Source organism: Mesocricetus auratus, unplaced genomic scaffold (genome assembly GCF_017639785.1).
Source record: "Mesocricetus auratus isolate SY011 unplaced genomic scaffold, BCM_Maur_2.0 Super-Scaffold_100030, whole genome shotgun sequence".
NCBI classification, from domain to species: Eukaryota; Metazoa; Chordata; class Mammalia; order Rodentia; family Cricetidae; genus Mesocricetus; species Mesocricetus auratus.
The window spans coordinates 11451931-11463472 of NW_024429211.1; the positions used below are offsets into that span (position 1 = coordinate 11451931).

The window sequence follows — 11542 nt, forward strand, 5'->3', positions numbered from 1 at the left end:
GTGGTACCTGAGCTTCATCCACACATCCCATATGGGTAAAGTAGAGAACAATCTCCTGATGCTTGTCCTCTGAGCTCCTCACATGCACTCATACATACATTAGTGTGCACTGGTATGTACACACAGAATAAATGAAACATGAAAGTAGGCATTTTATATTCACTGGGAGACGAGTGTGAATGTGCAATGATATTTTCTGATAAAGTTAATTGACTAGTCTGCCGTAACTATCAATCCATGAGACAACACTGGATACGCAGGAAGGCTACCTTCTGGAGGACAGACTCCCAGCACTTCCTCTTATACATGGGCCCAGGGTGTAGAGAGAGCAGCCACAGCTGGAAAATGTCAACAGGGACAAGCCAATGAGAGTGGAGGATGCTAAAGACAGGAATTGGCACTGTAGCAGTAAGGACACCAGATTCCACAGGCTCTGTGGGATTAGATTCAGCATAGTCCTTCCCAATTGCGGAGGACAAAGCTATGCATCTTAGTCCAGGCATGGAGAGAAGGGACTACACAGGAATTGAGTCCAGTGTAGAGTGAACACCTGAGACTAAGAATTCTACCACAGACAACAAAACCTATGCTCAGTGCACCACCTTCCCACATAGGGCCTGATTAAGGCCCAAGTGCTGGAAACCTTGAACCTCACTCTGACAGGGGCCTTATACTGCCCTTCCCACAAGTCACTGCGATGCACGAACCACTGGGGACCCTGGGATCCACCGGACAGAGCTCCCTCTCTTGTTCCTTATCAGGCTGCATGGATTCTTTGGAACTGAAGTTTAAGGTCACTGCTTTTTTCCATTCAGATCAGTAGTCCCCTTCTCCTCAGAAATCCCCAAGGATGACCCCAACTAAGAATCTAAGCAATAGTGGAGAGACTACCTTAAATGCACGTTCCCCTATATTGAGACTGATGACTACCTTAAATGCCATCATAGAACCTTCTTCCAGTAACTGTTAGAAGCAAGAGTAGAGATTCACAGCTAAGCACTGAGCTGAACTCCTAGAATCCAGTTGTAGAGAGGGAGTCAGGATGAGCAAAGGGGTCAAGTCCATGCTGGGGAAATCTACTGAAACAGCAGCTCTGAGCAAGTGAGAGCTCACAGACCCCAGGCTAACAGCTGGGGAAACTGCAAAAGACTGAACTACATCCTCTGAACATGGGTGTCATTTGGAGACTTGGGCAGTCTATGGGGCTTCTGGCATTGGAAACAGTATTCATCCCTAGTGCATGAACAGGCTTTTTAGAGGCCATTCCCTGTGGTGGGATAATCTCTCAATCTAGATACATGGGGGATGGCCTAGGTCCTGCACCAAATGATGTGACAGACGTTGAGGATAACCCATGGCAGTCCTTCCCCTTTCTAAGGAGTGGATGGGGAGGTGGTGTGGGGAATGGGAAGTTGGGAGGCAGAGGGAACTGGGATTGGTATGTAAAGTAAGATTGTTTTTTATTTAAATTTAAAAATAAAAAAGAAGGAACGAAATGAAATGCATTTTGTTTTGAGTTTACTTGGTATGGGGATTGTGCTGTAGAAGGATCTGGTTCTCATAAGTTTGTTTTGAATTTATATATTTACTATAACATAATGAATTTTATGTTTTCAATATCAGCCTACTTATGTTTTTACAACCAATCATTTTCATGTTTCCATGTGAAAGGTGTATCTCCTATTTTATTTCTGGCAACAATATGTTCTCCTAAAGAACCCATGATATGAAGGCATTTGTAGTCCCACTATGGCAAAACAGTGCATAGGACCTTAGAGGGGAAGACTCACTTCATTTAAAAGTTATGTAAAGCTTACAATCAGTTTTTCATTAGTAACCAGAAAATCCTGTGAAGAGTTTTCTCTAAGAAAGGAGAGAACTTGAGCTCATACAGTCAGTTACTTCTGGATACAGAGGCATAGATATACAACACTAATCTGCTTACCTGGAGGAGAAGCTACCTGGACCAGAAAACCACAGGAGGCTGTTCTGAAATTGCTGCTGTATTGCTGATCTCATCCCATCAAGCTCAACCCTCCTGGATGGTTGTCACAGTGAGGATCTGGAGGATGCTCTGGGTTCTGGAAGAGGAAAGAGAAAACATAAGCTGTTCCTCCTGCAACACAAGGCCATGAGAGGGGCAAAGTCTACACCATGGCCTTAAGGAAGCAGAAAAAGGACTGAAGATCTTATGAACTGACCCAGAAGGTACTAGATGGAACTCAACACGCACTCCAAGTAAACCTCACAGCTTCCTTGAAAGGAGAATTTGATTTATAAACACCTATGATCAATGGCATGCTTCAGGGAGAGTAAGGAAAGAATGTCCTCCCTGGACACTCCCTCCTGTCTGTTAGTGCTGAAATAGAAACCAGGATAACAAGAAGAGAAAAGTGCTGTAATAGACAAGGGAAAAAAGCATGAAACTCAAATATTCTTGTCTATGAAGAAAGCACACCCAACACAATAAAAATCCTCCAGGAAATAAAAAATGAATCACCCTAGACTGTGAGAGCAAGGTTACTCTACGAAAGTCAGAAACTTGGTAAATTGTATTTGTAGTGGTATTTCAGTCATGAGGAACACACGTACATGTGCAATACATATATATGGAGCGATATATAAGTATAAATATACACACACATAAAAACACAGCAAGCACATACTCACAAGCACACAAAGTGACACACATATGGTTATGTACACATATCCACAAACATGGACACACAAACATGTATAAATGGGCAGGTAGGAATGTACATTTACATTCATACACATAATCACATACACTCATACAGACACACATAAGCACATCCAAGAACACATTAATATACACATCACACACATGAACACACACTTATATAGACAGATACATGCTCCTACATTGACATACACATCACATACACTTAAACGTAAGCACACATATTTAGTTTTCATAATGGCCATTGAATGTTATTTAAAGTACTGACCACATACTCATGAAAGCTGGGAAGCCTACAATGTCCTTTTTGTGCACTACAAATCCAGAACAACCTGAGAATCAGGGAGGAGAATGATACTGCCCCAGCACACATTAGAGTGGTTTAAAATATCACTCTCAGTGTTCTGAGAAGTATGTTCACAGCATGGGCAATGACATGAGGACAATGTGTCATGGAGAATTCTGGGTGTGGTCCCAAGAACCATCAGAGAGGACCTTGCATCCTCACCTGGCAGGGGAACCAGTGTGATTGCAACGTGGCTTTCCCATGGAGAGGCTCATCCTCCACTCTCTGAAGTGCTCACTTCTGCAGTTTCCACAGATGAGGTAAACTCAGGCACACAGTTTGTGACAGTGAAGGCTGAATTCACACTTTCATCTGTAAAAAGAAAGGGGCAATGTGTAAAAGCTAATATGAGTGAAATGTGGATTTCCTTTCAAATAGTGTGTAAGACTGACTCATTCTGTTTAACATCCATAACCCAAAATAATATGGAGTTAACAGTGGGAAGTTACTTGTGGCATCTGAAAGGGTCTCTGCAATGTCTTTGTACTGCTCGTGAAAGATTAAAGCCTCACTAAACTGAAAATTCCTTCCACAAACAAAGAGTAACCATGTCTTAGAGTTCCTTTTCCCTGCACTATCATCCAAGGAACAGGCTCATGGAGGAGGCTCCAGTCACAGTGGCTCCTGGAACCTTCCCTACTCAAACACTCCAGGTAACATTTCACTGTACTCCAGACATGGCTAGTTTGACAACAAAATGCTTTATATCAGGATAAAAAATAGCCAGAGTGCCATGTTGCAGAGTAATGGTGTGCAGTGATTGCCATGAATAGTTTGGTATTATTTCTGTTGGCAAGAATTCTTTAATTAGTTCATTGATGAGACAGGAGGAAACTCCTTTCATGTTTTTCTTCATGAACGGTTAATGTGGCTCACCTTTCCAAGTAAACTGGGTCAAATGTCAAACCAACAGCCATGCTGACCTTATGATAAATCTATATTCTACTTTACTCACTTTATAAATGCTTTAAATACGTTTAATTTGTGTCTGTCTATGCTTGTCTGTGCCAAAATAACAATCTGTCCTATAAAATATTTTTTAAAAATGGCAGACAATAAGTTAATTTTATTATTAATCAACACAATTCAATTTTTACTCCTCAAATCAATTCTTCCCCAAAACCTTTTATAATATTATAACTAGGATGTCTCTGAAATATTAATATAAATATTTGATTAAAATAAATCCCTAATATATTACAAGTTAGTTCTAACATAGACCTTAAAATGCTGCAAAACTATCCTTGTTTGTAGTCAATCTCTAGAATTGTTAGCTTGACAAGAATACACAGGGAAATGGATTTATTCACCAATAGTTTTCTGTCTCCCTGAGTAGGGCTATGAAAGCCTGACTCTGGCTGTTCTTGTACTCTGTCCCTAGGGACACAGTGAAATGTGAGAGTTGAATTGTGAGGAATGATGACCACCTGCCCAGGTGTCCTGTGTGAACCCACCCTTCATTCCAGCAGGGAGGTTCCAGGACCAGGCTGGCCATGGAACATACTAAAGCATTTTATCTACTGCATGCAAGTCATTAAAGCCAAGACACTCAGCTTTAGAGGGGGAAGCAGAGTTTAGTGAAGTCAAACATGTGACACCAGTGTTTTTTCTGAGTTCAGGGTATGTGTTGGTGCACAGAGAGTTGGTAATGGAGCATGGATGTACATACTTTTACCAGGTAGCATATATTTGCACATAGAATCCTGTGAAAATTTATCTATGATGCTCAGTACACAACACAAACTTACAGTGCCATGTACAAAACATGTCTGAAAAAGTCACTTGTTTTTAAACCTGTGAAATTATAGTAAAAAATATTCATGGGCATTTACTATATTCTCATCCCTCAGATTCACATAAAGAATACTAAAATATGAGACATGATCTCTTCCTGTGGTTGACATTTGACATATAGTCATTGAATAATAAAACTAGAGTGTCCTTGCAACCGCTGCAATAGAATATCATCTACAGCCTTCCTTCCCTAAAAAAGTATTAGAAATGAATTGCATTCATTTCTTGGGCACTCTCACCGCAGACTGTAATGCCTGTGGGTCAGTAAAGGGCCTGCAGTTGAAGCTCTCCAGAGACAGCTTCAGGGAACAGTCTGCTTTAATGCCCATGAGCACTACTCGTATACCGGAAGCCTATCGACTGGTTGGTAAGTACATTGCTTAAGATTGAGTAGTGAGAGTTCATGCCACCAAAGTCTCTATGAGGAAGAAGCACATAAACGGTTTCAGGAAGAAACAATTGTGTCAATCAGGACACTAGGCACACGATGTGTTTGTTTGTGTCACAGCTATGCAATGCCCCGTGTTTCTTAACAAGCTACTAGCCAACCTGCACAGCTTCCCCCCTCATGCATCATTATTTTCCCAGATAACAAGCACATCCTCTTCACAGAAATCTTCCCCAAGTTTGCAAGCACAACACTGTCACAGAATACTTCTGTGGACAAGACATCTCAGGAAGGAAAGGGTTGGAAATAGAAATTAGTTTGCATTGAGAATTGTTTCTCTGAGTTTATGTAATAAAGTTTTCAATGATAACAAATCAATTTTAAAACTGACATAAAGAAAATTGTAATCGAATGAGCAATTAAGGAAGTATTACAAAGGAGGCAGAACTTAAGTGCACTGATTAAAAGCCTGGAGCAATTACACACCTTGAAATCGCTTCCTATTGCTGTGATAAAACCCTAACTAGAACCAACATGGGGAAGAAAAGGCTTACTTTATACAATAGCTTGTGGTTCACCATCCAGGGAAGCCAAGGAAGCAGTTCAAGGGCAGAGCTTGAAACAGAAACCAGGAAGGAACACTGCTTACTGGCTTGCTCCCTGGCTGAAGCTCAGCTACTTTCCTTGCACAACCCAGGCACTGCTGCCTAGGGATGACAGTACCACCCACAGTGGGTAGGCCCTCCTGTATCTATTGTGAACCAAGAAAAAGTCCCAGACAGGCCCAGGGTTCTTAACTGGGTGTGAAGGTAGCATCCAAGATTCCCCTTCACAGTGTCCCAGGGCAAAGGAGCTGGAAGATTTCAGGATACAGGATGTACCATGCCCTTGGACCAACTGCATCTGCCTCGGCTGACTTTGGAGCAGTTAGAGAAGTCAGTCACTCTAAAGATGGGGAACATCTGGTGATAGTCATTTCTGAGTGTTGTAATTCACACATGACACTGGTCCGTGATACAGTTCTGTGCCACAGAAGTGCTAAGAGGCAAGGAGGAGAACAACCTAAAAATGCAGAGGAGAATTTAACATTTAAAGACTTCTAATGTGAATTCTCTTAGATAAGGGAGTCAGAGATGAGTAGTTAGGAAGAAATAGCAGGTTGGTGAAGTTGAAACAAACATGAAGTTCGTGGAGATTAGTAACCTTACACATGAGATGAATTTGTGTTAATTGTACTTTGTAGTCCCATGAAATTTATCAAAACCTGAAACTAACAAAAATGTGAAAATTCCTGAAAATGGAAAAACAAAAAAATTGCAAGTCAATAATGTGGGGGTAAATTCTCACTTGTCTATAGAAGCATTTGCTCCCTTAAACGTAAAATGTTCGAGGATAATTTATAAGGGGGAAAGAAATAGAAATGGTTAGGAAGACAAAGAAGGGGAGTGAAGAAGAGAAGAATGAAAAGAAGAAAAGGAAATGGCCCAGCTTTACACAGCCTTCCAGACAGAAACTATAGATTCCTGGCGATTCTCCCATCTAAAGGACACAAGGCAAGTACTGAGCTTGAGGGCAAACAGCTGATTTTGAAAATACAGGCTGTCAGAATAACTGCAAAGCCTTGGTGTGGAGAGATAAACTCTGGACATGAATGTCAGGCTGGGTCCTAGCGTTTCTAAATCTAATATTAACCAGGATGCAGGAGAGTCTCACGGTTATGAAAAGCTGAGCTGCACTTCACTGAAGTGTCCCTGGGTGGACTTTATCCTGTCCCACAAGGGAAACGCGAGTCGCGATCCTCTTCCTCTGGGTTGGGAATAAGTGATGGTTTTCTTCTCCTGCTGGCTCGGCAGGAAAACATTGATTCTCTGAGAAGCAAACAAGGCAGCTGGCAAAACATTGAAACTCAGGTTTCAGAGCCTCAGAGGCCAGAGTTCCTCCACTCCCAACCGTCTTTTCCAGTAACGTGCCCACACCTAAGTACGCATGTGCAGAGCTCCTGGGCTCTTTAGACCTGGTCACCACGCAGCCGCAGAGTGTGAGAAATCAGCCCCGCCCCGAGGGTGGAGCCTCGAGAGAAGCGGGGTAGTGCGAAATTTCTCACAGGCCAGACAGGGATGGGGTTTGGCAGTTGGACAGAATTTTGGAGACTCGCTCTTGGGTGGGGGGACTGGTGCTGTTGCAGGGCAGGTCTTGCCGAAGGGCGGGGGTTTGCTTCTGCAGATGTAAGGGCGGGGCTTGTCTGTGGGCGGGGCCTGACGCAGTACCCCGGGGAAGATCCCTAGCCAGGTCTCAGAACCTCACCACCATCCTGGAGCCCTGTGTAACTAGCCTTGCCCTGTTCCATTCGCTGCAGCCTTTGTAGTGCTGCCGGGTGGAAGGTTGACCTGCCTGGCCACTGCACACTCTCCCATGCTGTCCTGGTGGCACGCCTTGTATTGGACAGGTGGGGTTGATCTGTCCCCAGCGGCTGCCCTAGACCTGTGCATTTTCTGTTTGTATAAAGTGTGCAGAGAAGGTCCTGGGGCGACGCTCCCCGTGCCAAATAGTTAATATTTTATTAAACTGCTACTTCCTTTTGCTCAGTTTGGAACAGCTGGGGGCCTGCCCAGCTTTGAGTTGCACACAAACAATTACCTTTTAGGTGTAGAGACAGGTTTCCAGTAGTGTTGTATTTGAGATATATTCATGTGAAGGCAGTTATTATTTGTTTGAAATTTGAATCAAAGCTGGTAGTCTGTTACTTAGAAGAATTTGTACTAAGATTTTTGTATTTAATAACAAGAATTTTTTGTTTGTTTGTTTTTTTGTTTTTGTTTGTTTTACGAGACAGGGTTTCTCTGTATTGTTTTGGAGGCTGTCGGTCCAGCCCGGCCTCGAACTTACAGAGATCTGCTTGCCTCTGCCTCCCGAGTGCTGGGATTAAAGGCATGCGCCACCACCCTTTTTCTTTACATTGATTCTTGGAGTGACTAAAGATCAGTTGAGGAAATTAGGGATGTAAGGAAGTATACAATAATCCCTTAGATACTAGGTTATAGATACTAATTGACTCTTCAGCCATCATAATAAAGTTCAACTTGCCTTTGTGACTGCTGTTGATTTTAAATACTGTTAAAAATTGGTTTAGCTCATGAGAAAAAAAATATCCTGTCTGCATTTGTTAAGCCATCTGTCCCCAAGGCCATCCTCTTCCCTTAAACACATGGCTGACTGGTGTATTTCATTTAGCACCAAAAACTTCCTTGATCTCATAAATAAACAAGCTGTAGGATCAGCAACCTCCCTCCTAGTCCTTACCCACCATGATCTCTTCCTGAGTTGTTACTTCCTTCAGAAACACAGATGTGTATTTGTTTACTGAACTCAAGCTTTGTGTGCACGTGTGTCAGTATTTCATGGCTGTGTTCTTAGTGCCTAGAAAAAATTGGCAACAATCATTGTGATGGATGGATGTGTGTACTTGGTGTGGAGAAGGAATGGTTAAAATCACACATCAAGATAAGGCTACTTGTTGACAAAATATGTTAAAGACTGCATAGTTAAGAAGTAAATGGCATAGAAAGATAAGGTGGTGTTTCCAGAGGTGGGACAAGTGCTCCCTGAGATTCTTTTATCTCCCCATCCAACTCAGTGAGATCAGCCCACTGACTGTAAATGTTTTCCCAAACTCCATCCTCCTTCATTCTGCTTTTTAAGTAACATCCAAATTATGTTTCCATCCTTACAGTTTGAACAGCATTTTTATTTAATATTTAAAGAGAATAACATGTGAAGGGAAGGAGAGATGATGAGTGCTGCTTCACTTAAATCCATCCTGTACCAATATGAAAAGGTCTTCTTCTCCACAGTGACAGAGATATCACATTACATTAAGCAACACAATCACAATGAAATACATAAAGGATTTTATGCAAATGCAGAAACACAAAGGCTAGCTCTTTTGAAAGTTTTACAAATTACAGAGAATGTTTATTGTAAGAAACCTGACAACTGTATCTTTGAATTATTATAAATAATACAATATCACGGGGTGCAAATGATTTCTGCTTTCACACTCTCTCCATGTCAGAGATCGCCAGTCTGAGACTGTGTTCTATAAGTATCATTTAGTCTAATATTGTTTACTCCATTGACTCAGACACAGGAGTTAATCTTACTCCACCACACTCCCCTTGTCATTAGTTAGCCTGCTCTCAAATATGAGAGGCTTGGCTGTCACTATATTCAACATTGGCTGAGAAAATTCCTGCCCTGACAGTCCCATGGAGAATATGACCTTAGTCCAGCAAGATCAGCCAAAGCAATAGCAAGTGTGGTCCAGGAAGACTTGGACTCTGACATAAAAAGCTCCTCATTCTTAGACTCATCCTGGAGTGTGAAGATACACTTAAGGAAATGGAACATACACATATGGAGGTTATTAAGGTGGCCCATCATCTAATAAAAGGATCTTTTCCTGTACTGTGAAATCTACTTGAAACAAAGGAACTAACACTGCCCATCATTTGGGGTGTCAGCAGAGCACTGGTGTACATTTATGTACCACGTTTATAATAATGCATACTTGGCTGATTTGAGATGTTTCATGCCTCTCAAAGACCACACATATGATCTCAGTAGAGAAAAGTAAAATTAAACAATAAAGGTATCTGTCAGTTGATTCCAAACAATGAATCTCGAAATTCTGGCAGTCATTCACTGCCTTTATTAAAACATGTCTTTCTATCAGACATTTCAAACTACACAAAAGGTGTGGTTAGGTTGTCAAGCACAGTGGTGTTCTTTTCATGTTATTAAATGCACTGTGGACACTGACTGACTCCCAAATGTTGGTCCTTTGAGACTACTGATGAGCTAAACACAGGACTGTAGAAAAGACAAGAGGAAACCGGGGAAGTATTTGGGAGAATAAATGCTTCCAATTTCATCACTTGAACATCTCCAGATAAGACTGGATATACAAGGACCTAAATAGACTCTAAGAATGCATATAATTAAGACTTTTTAGTATGAAATACACAATGACATTAAAAAGAGGTTAAGTTCATATCTGAACAGGGGAGAGCTCTTGGACCCCAGACCAACAGCTGGGAGGCCAGCATGGGACTGATCCAGACCCCCTGAGTGTGAGAGTCAGTGAAGAGCCTGGGCAACCTATGGGACCCTGGGCAGTGGATCAGTGTTTATCCCTGGAATCCAAACAAATATCGTGTGTCCATAACACAAAGAGGGATGCTCTCTCAGTCTGGACTCTTAGGGGAGTGCTAGACATTTGTAAGAAAGAATAATCCTATGTGTGTGATTTATTTGGGTTCTGGGTAGCATGTCTCCAAAAGATGCAAAGGTAAATACTGTAGAGAGAAAACAATGAACTACAATTTTATATTTAGAATTCTAGACAGTAAATTCCTATAGAGTAAATGTTCAACATATAACAGATATATAGGAGAAGGAAAATCAGGTTATAAATATGTCACTGGGTGTGTATGAAAGTATCAAGGTGAGATGATATAAACTGTCTTGCCACTGGGAAGATTTTTCATGAAATGTTTCCCAGCTTGTCTTTACCATGTCAGTTTAATTTGACTATTCACATGTTTATTGGTTAATTCGCCATTTAAATGGAACCTATGTCCTTTGTCTCAAAAGAGAGGGACTCTTTCATTGATGTGTGATGATCCGGCCACAAATAAATCTGTGTTGAGTTTTGTGTGTGTGTGTGTGTGTGTGTGTGTGTGTGTGTGTGTGTGTGTGTGCAGTTTCTTTTTCCCACCCCAGTATGCCTGGATAACTATCTGTGTTTGTTTATGAGAGGAGAAAGAGAAAGAGAGAGGGAGAGAGACAGACAGACAGACAGACAGACAGACAGACAGACAGGCAGGCAGGCAGGCAGGCAGGCAGATATTGTGCTATAAAAAAGTCCACTTTCCTAAAGCATGATGAAGTGAGGAAGATAGTCTCAGACAAGGCAGTTCTCAGTGCCCTCTTCCTTAACTGCTGCTAAGTGTGTGCTCATTGTACAGGTGTGCATCCGATATTGATGCATATGTCACCTGAAATATAAAAATTCAAGCAGCATCTTCTAGGAGAATTTCACCACTGTGTAGGTGGATGTGCATTAACCAGGCAGAAATCCTCCTTCACTATGTGGCTGTGGCATTTGATCCATAACCGCTCTTAGTCTCCACATTTGAAAAAGTAATGACTGTCCACTTAACAGGAAAATGTATCCATGACAGATCTGGGATGCAAATGTATCTCATAAACACAAACACAGTGTACCTTTTACTGATTTCATGCAATAATTTAT

At 41.7% G+C, this 11542-nt stretch overlaps 1 long non-coding RNA gene across 1 annotated transcript; it reads right to left on the minus strand.

Moving 5' to 3' along the window:
• Positions 1-1938: 1938 nt before the first annotated feature.
• On the minus strand, positions 1939-7249 carry LOC121134740. Its single transcript, XR_005871932.1, has 3 exons — positions 6922-7249; positions 3210-3359; positions 1939-2081 (listed from the first exon to the last, which is right to left on the minus strand). It is a non-coding gene; the product is annotated as an uncharacterized LOC121134740 (long non-coding RNA).
• Positions 7250-11542: the final 4293 nt, after the last annotated feature.